The sequence below is a fragment of the Lissotriton vulgaris genome, chromosome 1_1 (assembly GCF_964263255.1).
Source record: "Lissotriton vulgaris chromosome 1_1, aLisVul1.2, whole genome shotgun sequence".
NCBI classification, from domain to species: domain Eukaryota; kingdom Metazoa; phylum Chordata; class Amphibia; order Caudata; family Salamandridae; genus Lissotriton; species Lissotriton vulgaris.
Genome location: NC_141685.1, coordinates 251,379,470 through 251,394,775, shown reverse-complemented (window position 1 = coordinate 251,394,775; position 15,306 = coordinate 251,379,470).

Here is a 15,306-nt window from a genome sequence, read left to right as displayed (position 1 = left end):
ATATGAGCTTGTATATTGCGAGTTCCCTATCCTCAGGTAGGTACCAGGTGCCTGGATAGGTGGTCCTGAGGACGGAAGGTGAGTACGTTTTGGCTGGGTCATAGGGGCCCCTGGGGGCTGATCCCATCTAAACAGAAAATCCAGCCATTACAGGAGGCTGCTGGCTGGAACTTTCCATGAGGAGAGAGCATTCCATAGGCGGAGTCAGTTAGTGAAGTTGGAGCCAGGGAGAGAAGAAGAGACAGTCGATGATTGGAACAGAGAGAAGACAGTGAGAAGGAGTGGAGAAGGAGAAAGAGTTGAGGTCAGAAGGAGAAGGAGTGGAGTTGGAAAGAGTTGAGTTGGAGCAGAGGAGAGAAGAAGACACGGTCGATGCTTGGAACAGAGAAAAGTTAGTTTGCCAGTTTGTCAGTGAGACAGTTGGAGCCAGAGAGAGAAGAAGATGCTTGGAACAGAGAGAAGACAGACAGACAGTCAGTGAGTTGGAACCAGAGAGAGAAGCCAGAAGCAGTTGTGAGCAGATGGTGTTTTGAGCAGAGAGAAGTGAGATGATGTTTGGAACTAAAGGAAGCAGTCAGAAGCAGTTACTTATCAGAAGGAGTTGTGATCAGCTGGAGTCTGAAGTGATGCCTTTTGGAAGAGACTGAAGTTATATCGTGGATTAATCTGTGGGAGCAGCTGGAGTGAATTGGACATTGGAACTGAGATAATCAGACAGAGTCAAGAAGCTAGTGGAGCGAACGGTTATCAGAGCGGCAGAAACTATTAGGCTGAAGCTGGAAGGTGGAGAGAGTTCGTGGGGGAGAGGAATCCAGTGCAGAGTGATCAGCGCAGATGCATGTATCTGAGACGAGCTAAGGCACAGACGAGAGAGGAACCCAGATGACAGCTAGAGCAAGACTTCATACTAATCAGGTGATATTTGTCCTTTACATTTAAACATTAACCTTGTCCCTATTGTGTTGCTAATCCTTTTCCTTTCAGCGGTGTGCAGTCTATTTACAGTCCCTGTTAGTTACATGTGGATGTGGTATAGTAATAAAGCTTTACAGAGACCCCGCAGATCTGTGTATGTGTCTATTCCCCTTTTACTTTGCAGGCTATATGTTGTTGTTCTGATAAATAAAGTACCCCAGTTCTTAGTGAACCGGCATGTGCCTCTTATTCTTATATGAAAAGGTAACCTGTTCTTCTAGTCAGGTGTTACTGTTTGAACAGATGCTACCCCATATCAGGTAAGTAATAACTGAATAATTAGGGAGAGAGGAGCCCTTGAACTGAAGGATAAGTTGTACACCGTGTAATTCGACTATTCCATAATATTATTGTACCTCTAGTGAATAGTGAGAGAAACTTCCCAACATAGAGAGAGAGAGCTGAAGGTATTCATAGGAAAGTGATCGTCATTGTGTAGCGGCGTTAATGAAAGCACTGATTGTAGTCAGTGTGTATACCCACAAGATTGTGGCTTGGAGATTATAGAGAGCATCAGGGGAAAACTGATGTTTATACCCACAGGATTGTGGCTTGTGTATGTATGAAATAGAGAGAGTACCAGGGGGGATACTGGTATTTATACCCACAAGATTGTGGCTTGTTTAATGAGAGCACTGGTTGCGGTCAGTGTGTAATGGTAAGTAATCAGAACTGCCCTAGGGTAGAATAGTCTGGGTCTGAGTTGCCGCGAGACTATAAGGTATGAGTGTGGTGTAGGGCATGGACATCCTTAGTAATCAGTGAATATTCCTAGTAATCCCTATAGATTTAGTGGTGTTTCTGATGATATGAGCTTGTATATTGCGAGTTCCCCATCCTCAGGTAGGTACCCAGGTGCCTGGATAGATGGGTCCTGAGGAGGGAGTTGGTTGCGTTTCGGCTGGGTTGGTGGTGTCTTGGTGAGCTGATCCTATCTGGTCTGAAAATCCGGTCGTTACATTTGGCGTAGTCGACAGCTTCGCACAAGTTGCATGGGAGGGAGCCCTTGGCATGTATTTGGACTTAAAACCCTTTAAATTTGACATCTGGGAACAGTCTGTGGCTTGCATGGTGAGGTGTAGTGCCTGACCTATGGGCATGAACAGTTGCGCTGTAAGGAGATTGCAGTACATCATGGCATTTGACTTATGCAGGGTGGAAGAAATGCTTTTCATCTTGGTGTTTGAACTGTCAGGCTTGAAGGGTAACTTTATGTGAGGGAGCCAATTACATCTTGGTGTTGATGCAGTTGTACATATGTGTGTGAAAAATGCTTGTAAATTGCCCATTAAATGGCTTGCTGCATTTGCTTATGCTGTGCAATGTGAAATGTATTCAGTGTAATATGACTTGTGGAGTTCCTTGTAAATAGCTCCTTGTAAATATGGCTTGTGAGGAGCATGTTCTCATTTTGACTTGCTGAGTTCCTTGTGAATTGCGCCTTGTAAATATGCCTTGTGAAGAGCATGTCATTATTATGACTTGTTGAGTTTCTTGTAAATATGGCTTGTGAATAGCGCCATGTGAATATGGCTTGTACAGTGCATGCTATTGTTACGTTAGGCAGGAGAGAGCTGGATCTCTTTCAAGTGCTTGCAGAAAATGTTTTCAAAGATATGCACACGTGTTATATGAAAACGTGGAGAGATGAGTTCATGACTTTCCCATGTATCTGCAGACATTGGGGAATGATTGGGTTTGAGCTGCCAAAGGGTTAATATCTTAGATTGAGACGGCAGTATTTATTTTAACATGCTGTTTAACATGCATGGTTACATGAGCTGACAATAAAAGTCAGTGACTGTTTGGATTAATGATGGTTTGATTTGACTTTTTGATTAGTTGCAGGGTTCGCCTATGTGCTTTGTCAGCTAGCTGACAGAATGGTAACATCTTGCATGGAGGAAAAAAAGCAGTGTTCATTAAACATTCTGTTTGAAATGCGTCCAAGAGTTTGTGTGGGTTTGCCTTTGAACACATGATTTAATGTGTCTGACTCGGAGGTCGGAAAGTTGTAAATCAACCAGTCAGATTGGGAAAAGGGTTTTCAGCTCAGCGTGGATGCTGTAAAGGGAGATAGATCTCAGTGTTTTAGAATTAGTGTTTACCAGTTGAAAAAAAATAAAACAGACCCATCATAGAATGTGCTTTAATTAGTGAAATGCAACCGTGTGCTTTTAAAAGAAAATGTTTTGTAGTGTATTTTGCACATCTAGAAAATATAAATGATTATTTTCCTAATGCAAGCTGCCCTTTTGTTTAAAGTTCAAATGCACATGTTTCTGTATTTTGCGCTGACATGCAGCAGACCATCGTGTGAGTAAACCCACTCAGTTGAAAAAAAAGAGGCTATCTGCAAAAATAAATCTGGCCCTTTTAATAATTAGAATAGAAAGGCTTGCGCACTAAATTATGAATTCTTGGTTATGCCCCTTGTTTAAATTGATGGTGTTTCACATATTATTTTAAAAAATGTGTCTGCATGAAATGTTGTTTTAATATTTTCCTTTTCAGCAAGTAGCAGTACATTATGACAGAATTATTTTGCTTCTTCCTTGAAAATACTACCATGTGTCTAGGTTACAAAAAATATGTCTTTATTAATTCCTGTTTTTAGGATGCTTTTTACCATGTCTAAATCTGCTTAAATTAGATAGAAATAATGGTGCAGTGTTTCGAATTGAAGAGTGTTTGAAGCCTGGGAACAGCGTATGTTTTAAATTAGAAAGAATTTGCTTTGACCTTGGCTGATATGAGCCAGGCAGCAGTTCTCAGCACTCAGATTTTGAAGGGTGGAGGCCCCGTGTGTGACTTATGAGAGCAGAGACACCCAGTTTGTTATTCTTGGCTATGATTCAGTTCTTTCCGCTGAGAAATGTTTATATAAGGGGGGGTCAAGTTGCTCTTCCTTACAGTCGGCCCAGAAAGCTTCATTGACTTCAGATAAAGGATGTTTGCAAATGTAGAATAATTGGCAGACGCTTGGCCCTTGAAGTAAGATAAATACAGTAGGCACAGAAAGCTTCTCTGACTAGAGATATGAGATGCTTGAACAGAATAATTGGCAGGAGCTTTGCTCCTGCAATGAGATCAGCATTTGGCAGTGATTCAATATTACATCGCAGTGTAGCCCGGCTCCTGCTTATTATGGTTGGAGCTGATTCAAAACTCTGAGCGCGAACATCTTTCTGGAGGTAGGGGCTGTTTCTCAAAGGAGTGAGGAGTAGCCAGGCCCCAGCCCTTCTGGCTGTGTATGACAAAATTAGATTTTGCCCAAAAAATTTAAAGAATATGGTATAGGTAGAATGTTTAAATCATTCCTTGGATTTAGAAGAGTTCTTTTCAGGAATTAGAAGGTTTCTTACCAAAATAAAAAGCACTTGGGGTGCTTTTTGAATGGAAAATGTGTTTTTGCAAGATTGATGATGCGTGTTTCTCGTTTCAGATGGCTGACGTGTGGGGGCCCTGTATGAGTGTGATTTTCTTATTTTGGAGTGATGAGTTTTGTTATTTTCGGAGTGAGTGCCCCTACCCCCAAAAACCCCAGAGCCTGGACCCAGACCAGAAGCGGACGTACCAGGAGGACCAGACTGGAGGGTGTGCTTCGTTGGCACAGGATACAGATGAAGATGGAGGATCATGGCCTATACGAATGAACTGTTTTCCTAAGGAGAAACCAACTACAGAAGAGAACTTTTTATAGTGACAATTTACATTACAATCTGCAGTTGGCTGCCTCAACAGTCAGGTTAAAATTCTTGATTTCCTAAAGAAAAAAAATCTTTTTTTTTATAAAGCCAATAGTTCTATTTTTGAAAAAGATTTCATTGACCTGAAATGTAATTCCTTGGCCTGCATTCTTGAGTCTTGCCTTTTTCCCATGTTTCTATTTCAGATGGACATTATGCCACTTTTGCAGTTACCATACACAGGCCCCACTTAAAAAAAAGATATAATTTTCTCAGTCCTGTTCATGGTTTTGATTTTCCAGTTTAAAAGATGCAGTGCCACATTAATGCAATGATGCAAATGATATTATTTGAATATCATAGGGTGATTACTGAGCTGCTTTAATAATCTGATGCCCTGTGATACATGATATTTTGATTTTAGTATGCTACACTATTTCATTATTGATACAGATTGATTTTACACTTGTTTATTTTTCACCTATTTCATAGTTTTCCTGTTTTCTCTAAAACAGTTTTTGCCAATGTAAAGAAAGCAGTGTTTTAAATGATGGTGCACACATGTGTTCCACAGATTGATACAGAGGGATTAGGTGCAAACTGTTTTTTGAGTTAGATGACTTGTGACCTTTACCTATTGCCTTTGGCATCGTCTACTATTACTCAATTTCCCAAGTTTAAGTCTATGATCTTTTAGAAGAATATATACACCACACTTAGATAACTTTCTTTGATTTATTGCTTGATATGCATAGTGCTACACCAGCTATTTTGTAGGAATGGGGTTGTCCTTGTTTTCCTGTTATTACACTTTCACTTTGATCCATCAACTCTTAATTAGAACAGTGGGATTAGTTCCAAGCAGTGTTCCCTGCAAGCCGCGCGGCTGGGCGCCCGCGCACATCAGTGCCCCCGAGCGCGCACTGCTGTGCGAGTGGCGCGCACATACATCTCAGAGAGTATTCGCGCCACCGAAGCAGGAGTGAAAAACCAGCATTTGTAACTTGCTGAGTAAGAGGTATTTAGCAAGTGCTTCCTCCTGCTAAATTCCTTTTGTTTTCTAGAGTGTGGCTGTGTGGCTCATTGCGTGCTTTTGTTGAAAGCATTTGTGTTACTTGCAGTGCCCATCACGAGCTGCGATTAACACGAATGCTTTAAACAAAAGCACACGATATGCCCTTCAGCCACACTCTGTAGAACAAAAGAAATGCAGCACCAAAACACAGCATGTGATTTTAGAAGCACCTATAAGCAAACGCTGTGTTTGTAGACTTGCTACATTTCCTGTCTAAACAGAGCTGGGCTGTGGGGTGTGATTCTGTGCCTTTCTTTTTTTTTTTTAAGTTTTCATGTCTATTGCAACTCATGGACGCTGCCATTCACATGAAAACGTTAAGAAAGGCGCACAATCACCCCACAGCTGCGCTTTATTAAGATAAGAAATGCAGGAAGCCTCTTTTCCTGGGTGTTTCATTTATGGCAGTAACAAGTGCACACTTTAATTATGAGAGCCATGAGCCTGAAGGAGTTAGTTGGCATACATGGATGTGTGAAACTCTTGGCTCCTTCTTTCTTGTTTAAACGTCAAAGGCATGCTTTAAAGTGGTTTGTGTTGCACACTAAGCCTTGTCACAGGCTAGCTGGTATAATGTTCCATCATGTAATACTTTCCTTGCTTTGATCAACCAAGTGTAATATTATATAGATTGTTTTGAGACTGTGCCAGATAGGCATTTAGAGTGGTTTTAAGTGAATTGTTTTGACTTCTGGTGAGGCGTTGTGCTACGCAACTTTACCCTCCCATGAATACACCAACAACATGGTTATCGATCTGAACTGGTCACCTAACTGCTGCTTGCAAACAGACCACTTCAATCATAGAAGCACGATTTGTGTTTCCATAGTTTTAGTGAAGACTTAAGAGAATGAACATATGCGATGTCAGAGGCAGGCGCGGAGCAACGTTAGTAACATGTCAGACTAAAAAAAGTGTCACATGGCAAAAGGGTTACCTATATCGGGCTGGCCACATGTCAGGGTCGGGACGCTATTTAATCACTTATTGGTCCATAAAGCAGGACCACAACTTTAGCAGCCTCTTGACGGATTGGACAAGGTTTATCAGTCACAAAACAGGACTATGGTAGAGCAATATATATTGGGCTCTTCCTGAGGACGAGTTATTTAGTTTGTAGTTTTTTAAAGCGTTACAGGTTGCTTTTTGGGTGCTTCCTAGCATTGGACGTCAATGTGATAGAACAGTGTACTCTAGCAGGAATTTAGAAGGTTAGATTTTGATCTGGTGTGGTAAGAATTTATCCTGCTATTCTTAATTTGATCTCCATATTCCACCATGACTTAGTGAGTTTGAGAAGTTTGCTTTTCAAGTTTTTTTCCGAAACGTATGTTGTTTGACTTGGTTCCCATGTTTAGATACAGGAAGAGAATGTCCTCCTTCATCATGACAAATACATGGTTAGGCATGAAGTAACGTTTTCCTGATTACTACTAATAAGGCAACATTTTTTCCAGAGACTGTTAGCGTTGGTAAAAATGAAATAATAATAAAGTATCAGAAAATATACTGCTTTACATTCCAGCCTCTTTTTTGCTGCATCATTTAGTTAACACTGCAGCATAATTTTGTCCTCCATTGGTGCATAATTCCAGTGGCCCCAAGGCAGGCTGCACATGTTAAAAGTGCTTGTGCATGAAGCAGAGAGACTGTGAAGATTGTGAACTTAGTTTGGTGTGCTGGCAAATCATGCATTGTCGACCCCTGGTGAGTTACAGATACTACTGCTGAAACAAGGCCAACGGAGGGACCAATGGGTGAGTCGGACTGACCTCAAGTGCAATGGTGGCATGAGCGCTGGTGGAGCCCTGTGCAACAATGTTTGTTGGTGCCCCCTCAAAGACTCCCTCTGCCACTGATTCCCTCACTACCACCCTTTATCAGTGCTCCTCAAGTCTCCATAACCATACTCTCGCGCAGATAAATTTAACTTGATTTACAGCGCCGCTCATACCAGTGTAGGGTGGCAGAGCACTTACTCATATGTGTGTAAATCTTTGTATAGGAAATGTTACATAAGACAAAGGACTACACGGTGTAGGAGTGACATGACATCCATACTAGTACGCAGTATAGTTTAATAGTGATTGGTTTAGAGAAACACACTGAAATTAGAATGTAATATCATGATTGGGGGTTCTCTTTAATAACCAGAATTGATTTCTATTCAAATGAACCCTTTTTGCAACCATAGGGTAATCAGACTGGGGAAAACATGAAAGTTAATAGCTCACTGTTCTATTTTAGGATTTTGACTTATAAACTGCAAGTATCAAAAGGGTCTCACTGACAAAAGCAGTAACCCACTGACCCATTTACATTATGTGCACTTTGTTATCTGGATGGTACATGTTAATTGCAGCAGGCAAATTAGCCCTCTACGCTACCTTTCCATGAGTCAAAACTTCCACTTGACAAAACTCTATCTATCTCTAGGAAGAACATTAATCACCGGAGTTATCAAGACATTTTTATTGTTGCCTAAAACTTCTAGCGGCCAGGCCTGCTCAGTGCTGTTCATGAATATTCTTTCTCTGACGCATAGCATTTTAAATTTGAAGGCGCAGTTGCATGCTCATATATGTTAGACAATTTTAGAGTACTGGTGCTGCCTCATTGGCAGTGTACCTCAATTGCAGTATTGTCAGAGGGGCGCTAGAATACGGGACTAATTCATTTTAATGCTGTCATGTGGACACAAGCATTAAAATGCGTTAGTCGATAGCCTTATGCGGCCCTACCCTAACCCAGCTCTGAAACTGCATTTGTTAAAGTTTTCATGTTAATCGCAGCGCCCATCGTGAGCTGAAATTAACATGAAAACTTAAACAAATGCACACAATCAACCCACAGCCCAGCTCTATTAAGAAAAGAAATGCAGCAACATAGCTGCCAAGGTTTCAAATTGACATGTGGGACGGTTTCAAACCTGCCTTAACAACATTCACTTGGATCTATTTGTGAGAAAATGCACTGTCTTTTCACATTTTTAAGCAAGTTTGGAGTGATATTTGGCGCTACACCCACATGCGCGGTCTGGTTACTGGCGCACATAGCCTTGGTTGCAGCGCACATAGACCTTACACTGCCGCACACAGAGGAAAAATATTAGAGGGAACATTGGTTCCAAGGGTGGTCACCCTAGACTTTTAGTTGTCCTGGGAGGTGTGTCTTTTAGTCAGGTTATGTCCTACATCTATTAGTAATAGTTGCCCAGACCTTGAGGACCCTTTGTCATGTTTATTTGTCAGATTTTACCAAATCCTTTCTTAAGTTGAGCGAAGTAGGTAGGCCTCATTTAGGCCCTTTGTTATTTTCATTCCACAAACATGTCCCTACATCAATAGATTTCATGAGTTATCACTAGAAGTTGAGGCACATTTAGTTCTTGAGTTGACCGGAGTAGGTAGGCCTCATTTAGGCCCTTTGTTGTTTTTATTCCACAAACATGTCCCTACATCAATAGATTTCATAAATTATCACTAGAAGTTGAGGCACATTTAGTTCAAGGGTGTTTTGGTTAGTTTCTGTTGTTATCAGATCAATCTTAGTTACATTTCAACATTCAGGTCAAGGGTGCTTTGATTTGTTTTCAATTGGTTGTCAGATTTATATTCCCTACATCAAGTTTTAGGTGGTATTTCCTTAAGTTGTCATTTATTTTAGGGAGTCTTTTGGTTTTTGGTTTTGTTGATAGATTATGTTGATGTTTGTTTGTTTGTTTGTTGTTGTTTACGGATGTTAGCAAGTTAAATTCAAGGGTGGAATGTAGTGACCATATTTTTGGCTCTATTTCTGAGTGATGGTGACTTTAAGTTTGCTACCATCCTGAATCTCTATTCTTGCCTTGTCTTGGTCCTTTTTAGGCCTTTTTCAGAACCTAGAAGCATAAACTAGAGGATAGCTGCTTAATATGATGATAGATCTCTTATTCTTGACTCTAATCCATCTATTGCCTATTGGCTTTGACATAATTATGTGTCCTTTCATCATCCTACCTATAGTTGAGGGTGGATCCAATAGTCCTGACTTTATGGTATGGTTTCAATCAATCAATCAAGACATTTATAGAGTGCACTACTTACCCGGAGGGTCTCAAGGCGCTTGGGGGGGGGGGGGGGGGGGGGAGGGGTGCTGCTACTTCTCGAACAGCCATGTCTTGAGCTTCTTCCTGAAGGAGAGGTGGTCTTGGGTCAGGCGCAGGTCGGTCGGTCGGGAGGGAGTTCCAGGTCTTGGGGGCCAGGTAGGAGAAGGACCTTCCTCCTGTTGTCGTTCTTTGGATGCGGTGGACGGCGGCGAGGGCGTGACTGGCTGATCGGAGATGGCGTTTGGGAGCATAGAAGTTGATGCGGTTGTTGAGGTAGCTCGGGCCTTGATCGTGTAGGGCTTTGTGTGCGTGGGTGAGGAGACGGAAGGTGATTCTTTTGTTGACGGGAGCCAGTGCAGGTCTCTCAGATGTCCGGAAATGTGGCTGTGTCGTGGGATGTCGAGGATGAGTCTGGCTGAGGTGTTCTGGATCCGCTGGAGTCTCTTCTGGAGCTTGGCGGTGGTTCCGGCGTAGAGGGCGTTGCCGTAGTCCAGTCGGCTGGTGATGAGGGCCTGGGTGACCGTCTTCCTGGTCTCGGTGGGGATCCACCAGAAGATCTTCCGTAACATGCGCAGGATGTTGAAGCACGACGAGGAGACGGCGTTGACTTGTCTGGTCATGGAGAGGGAGGAGTCCAGGATGACACCCAGGTTCCGTGCGTGGTCTGTCGGTTTGGGTGCGGTGCCCAGGGCGGGGGGCCACCAGGAGTCGTCCCAGGCGGAGGGCGAGGAGCCCAGGATGAGGACCTCCGTCTTGTCTGAGTTCAGTTTCAGGCGGCTGGTCGTCATCCACTCGGCTACGTGTTTCATCCCTTTGTGAAGGTTGGCTCTGGCGGCAGCGGGTCGTTGGTCAGGGAGAGGATCAGCTGGGTGTCGTCAGCGTAGGAGATGATGTTGAGGTTGTACTGGCGTGCGATGGCCGCGAGGGGGGTCATGTAGATGTTGAAGAGGGTGGGGCTCAGCGAGGATCCTTGAGGGACGCCGCAGATGACTTCGGTGGCCTCTGACTTGTACGGTGGTAGTCGGACTCTCTGTGTTCTTCCGTTGAGGAAGGAGATGATCCACTCCAGTGCCCTCTCCTGGATTCCGACGTTGCTGAGGCGCTGCACTAGGGTGCGGTGGCAGACAGTGTCGAAGGCCGCGGAGAGGTCTAGGAGGATGAGGGCCGCTGTTTCTCCGTTGTCCATCAGGGCTCGGATGTCATCGGTGGCCGCGATGAGGGCCACCGATGGTTTGTGTATGTACTCTGACAGAGCTAAGTGTTATTTCATCCTTCTCAGGCCTACAAGGCCCAGAACTAGAGAGACTCCATTTTGCTTTCTGTCCCTGCAGACTGAGATGCTTGCAGGGTAAAGGTGATGTTTTAGTTATGAGGTGTTGTTCGCCCTTTGCGAACTGGAGAGAACCGGCCAGAGCTGAATCTAATCAGGAAGTGTCTCTGGGCTCAGGTCTCTAGACGAAACAAGCAGCTGGTCACTGTGGGAGCGTCTAGCGCAAGGAGCCTGGTACATGGAATCGGTGGGAGGAGGCTGCTGGCTGGAACTTTCCATGAGGAGAGAGCATTCCATATTAGTGAAGTGCAGAGGCGGAGTCAGTTAGTGGAGTTGGAGCCAGGGAGAGAAGAAGAGACAGTCGATGATTGGAACAGAGAGAAGACAGTGAGAAGGAGTGGAGAAGGAGAAAGAGTTGAGGTCAGAAGGAAAAGGAGTGGAGTTGGAAAGAGTTGAGTTGGAGCAGAGGAGAGAAGAAGACACGGTCGATGCTTGGAACAGAGAGAAGTCAGTTTGTCAGTTTGTCAGTGTGTCAGTGAGACAGTTGGAGCCAGAGAGAGAAGAAGATGCTTGGAACAGAGAGAAGACAGACAGACAGTCAGTGAGTTGGAACCAGAGAGAGAAGCCAGAAGCAGTTGTGAGCAGATGGTGTTTTGAGCAGAGAGAAGTGAGATGATGTTTGGAACTGAAGGAAGCAGTCAGAAGCAGTTACTTATCAGAAGGAGTTGTGATCAGCTGGAGTCTGAAGTGATGCCTTTTGGAAGAGACTGAAGTTATATTGTGGATTAGTCTGTGGGAGCAGCTGGAGTGAATTGGACATTGGAACTGAGATAATCAGACAGAGTGAAGAAGCTAGTGGAGCGAACAGTTATCAGAGCGGCAGAAACTATGAGGCTGAAGCTGGAAGGTGGAGAGAGTTTGTGGGGGAAAGGAATCCAGTGCAGAGTGATCAGCGCAGATGCGTGTATCTGAGACGAGCTAAGGCACAGACGAGAGAGGAACCCAGATGACAGCTAGAGCAAGACTTCATACTAATCAGGTGATATTTGTCCTTTACATTTAAACATTAACCTTGTCCCTATTGTGTTGCTAATCCTTTTCCTTTCAGGGGTGTGCAGTCTATTTACAGTCCCTGTTAGTTACATGTGGATGTGGTATAGTAATAAAGCTTTACAGAGACCCCGCAGATCTGTGTATGTGTCTATTCCCCTTTTACTTTGCAGGCTATATGTTATAGTGTAGTGTTATATTGATATTGTTGTTCTGATAAATAAAGTACCCCAGTTCTTAGTGAACCGGCATGTGCCTCTTATTCTTATATGAAAAGGTAACCTGTTCTTCTAGTCAGGTGTTACTGTTTGAACCAACGCTACCCCTGATCAGGTAAGTAATAACTGAATAATTAGGGAGAAAGGAGCCCTTGAACTGAAGGATAAGTTGTACACCGTGTAATTCGGCCATTCCATAATATTATTGTACCTCTAGTGAATAGTGAGAGAAACTTCCCAACATAGAGAGAGAGAGCTGAAGGTATTCATAGGAAAGTGATCGTCGTTGTGTAGCGGTGTTAATGAGAGCACTGATTGTAGTCAGTGTGTATACCCACAAGATTGTGGCTTGGAGATTATAGAGAGCATCATGGGGGAAACTGATGTGTATACCCACAGGATTGTGGCTTGTGTATGTATGAAATAGAGAGAGTACCAGGGGGGATACTGGTATTTATACCCACAAGATTGTGGCTTGTTTAATGAGAGCACTGGTTGCGGTCAGTGTGTAATGGTAAGTAATCAGAACTGCCCTAGGGTAGAATAGTCTGGGTCTGAGTTGCCGCGAGACTATAAGGTATGAGTGTGGTGTAGGGCATGGACGTCCTTAGTAATCAGTGAGTATTCCTAGTAATCCCTATAGATTTAGTGGTGTTTCTGATGATATGAGCTTGTATATTGCGAGTTCCCCATCCTCAGGTAGGTACCCAGGTGCCTGGACAGATGGGTCCTAAGGAGGGAGGTGGTTGCGTTTCGGCTGGGTTGGTGGTGTCTTGGTGAGCTGATCCTATCTGGTCCGAAAATCCGGTCGTTACACATGTGCAGCCAAAAGTTTACTCCACCATAGTTGTACCCCTTGTTCTGATGCCATTCTATAATGGAAATGTAGCCTCAATTGACATTTGCAATATGGCGATGTGGTTTTATGTTTACACTACACTTCTACTACATATTACTACATGGACTTTAACACACGCCATGATCAGTAGCAATTTAAAAACGTCTGTTTGACGAAGATACTGGATTTCGAAATCAAAAAATTGACTTGTGTGACCGTTTTTTAAACATTTCCTCAACAGGTTCTATTAAGTGGTTAACATCCCTTTTTAGGGCACCGAGGGCTTCTTGGAACTCCCATCCTTCTGTAGGTCGTGGTCTGGCCAGATTTTGTGCTATAATTACCACGAAGTATGCAGAAGTCACCTTAATAACATGACTGAGCGCTTTATAAAACTCCATTAATAAATAAGTGAATAACATTTGGTATCTGCTCCTTGTAGCGGTATCAGAGTTAACACCCAGTCTACTGTTCTGGGATGGCATGGTTCCCTACACACCCCTACAAACCTCGAGTTGGAGTCATATTCATGTTTTCCACGAAACACATGCCTACAGGGGTTCGAGGGTTGCTGTGGGATCCCCAACATGCTCTGCCATGCAGCATCAGCTCTCTCTCTCACACATGCACACTCTCTCTCCCTCTCTCACACACACATACATACATACACACACCCACGCACATGCTCTTTCTCTCTCTCCCTCTCTCTCGTGCACACACCCAGGCACTCACGCACACATGCATTCTCTCTCTTTCTTTGGTGTGTAGTGCTGAAGCACCATTGATTCCTGCTACGCACGGTAAGTCATTCATTGGTGCTTTTATTATGATACAAGGACCCCGTGCTCCCTGCCAGGCCTCCAGCACTGGGTGCGTGGTAGGGGTTGTTACAGTAAGACCTTCACTGGTGCTTTTAGCTTGACTGTGGTATGATACAAGGCCCCCTTTGCTCCCTTTCTGGCCTCCAGCACTGGTGGCGTGGTGGTGGCAGTGTGCAGTGCCAAAGCACTTTTGGCTTCTGCTATGCACGGTAAGGCATTCATTGGTGCTCACTGCTTTCAATAGGGCCATGGCTTGACAGCAGGCAGGCCTCTGCTCCCTGTCAAGTCTCCAGCAGTGGTAGTGCAGCATGCATTCCAGCTGCTCAGTTCTGGTGCCTGTTAATGATTCTCCTGCCGCTGGGGAGTCAGCAGTGGCTGCGGATGTGAAAGGCTAGGGTGGTGTGTGTGCGTTCCCTCACACCTTTTCCTGCTCTACTCCACGCTCCCCGCTTGTCCCTTGTGTGTATATTACAGAGGTCCGAAAAAAGAGCATTTGAAAAACCTAAAAACACAAAAAGATTGCCTAACAACCGGTGCTGCGGGGAGCTTTTCCTCTCATTGATTGGATATACCCTCTCTCCCTGCAACTCTCTCTCTTTTTCACGCACACAAGCTCTCTCTCTCCCTCTCTCACACACGCATGCACACACACATGCACGCTCTCGCTCTCTTTCTCACACACACACAGGCACACATGCATTTTCTCTTGCACACACGCATACTCAAACATGCAGGCTCTCTGCTCTCTTTCTCTTTCCCACTCTCACACACACGCATGCACACATGCACGCACGCTCTCTCTCTCTCACTCTCACCCATAGGCATGCACACATGCACATTCTCTCACTCAAACACACACACATGCACAAACACATGCACTCTCTCTTTCACACACACCCATGCACGGACACATGCGCGCTCTCGCTCTCTCACACGCATGCACTCACACATGCACGCTCTCTCCCTCTCTCACACACACACATACACACACCCACGCACACGTGCACACTCTTTCTCTCTCTCCCTCTCTCTCGCGCACACACACAGGCACTCACGCACACATGCATTCTCTCTCTTTCTTTGGTGTGTAGTGCCGAAGCACCATTGAGTCCTGCTATGCACAGTAAGTCATTCATTGATGTTTTTATTATGATACAAGGACCCCTTGCTCCCTGCCAGGCCTCCAGCACTGGTGGCGGGGTGGGGGTAGTGCGTGGTGTGCAGTGCTGAAGTACCATTGACTTCTGCAGTTTACTGTAAGACCTTCACTTTTGCTTTTAGCT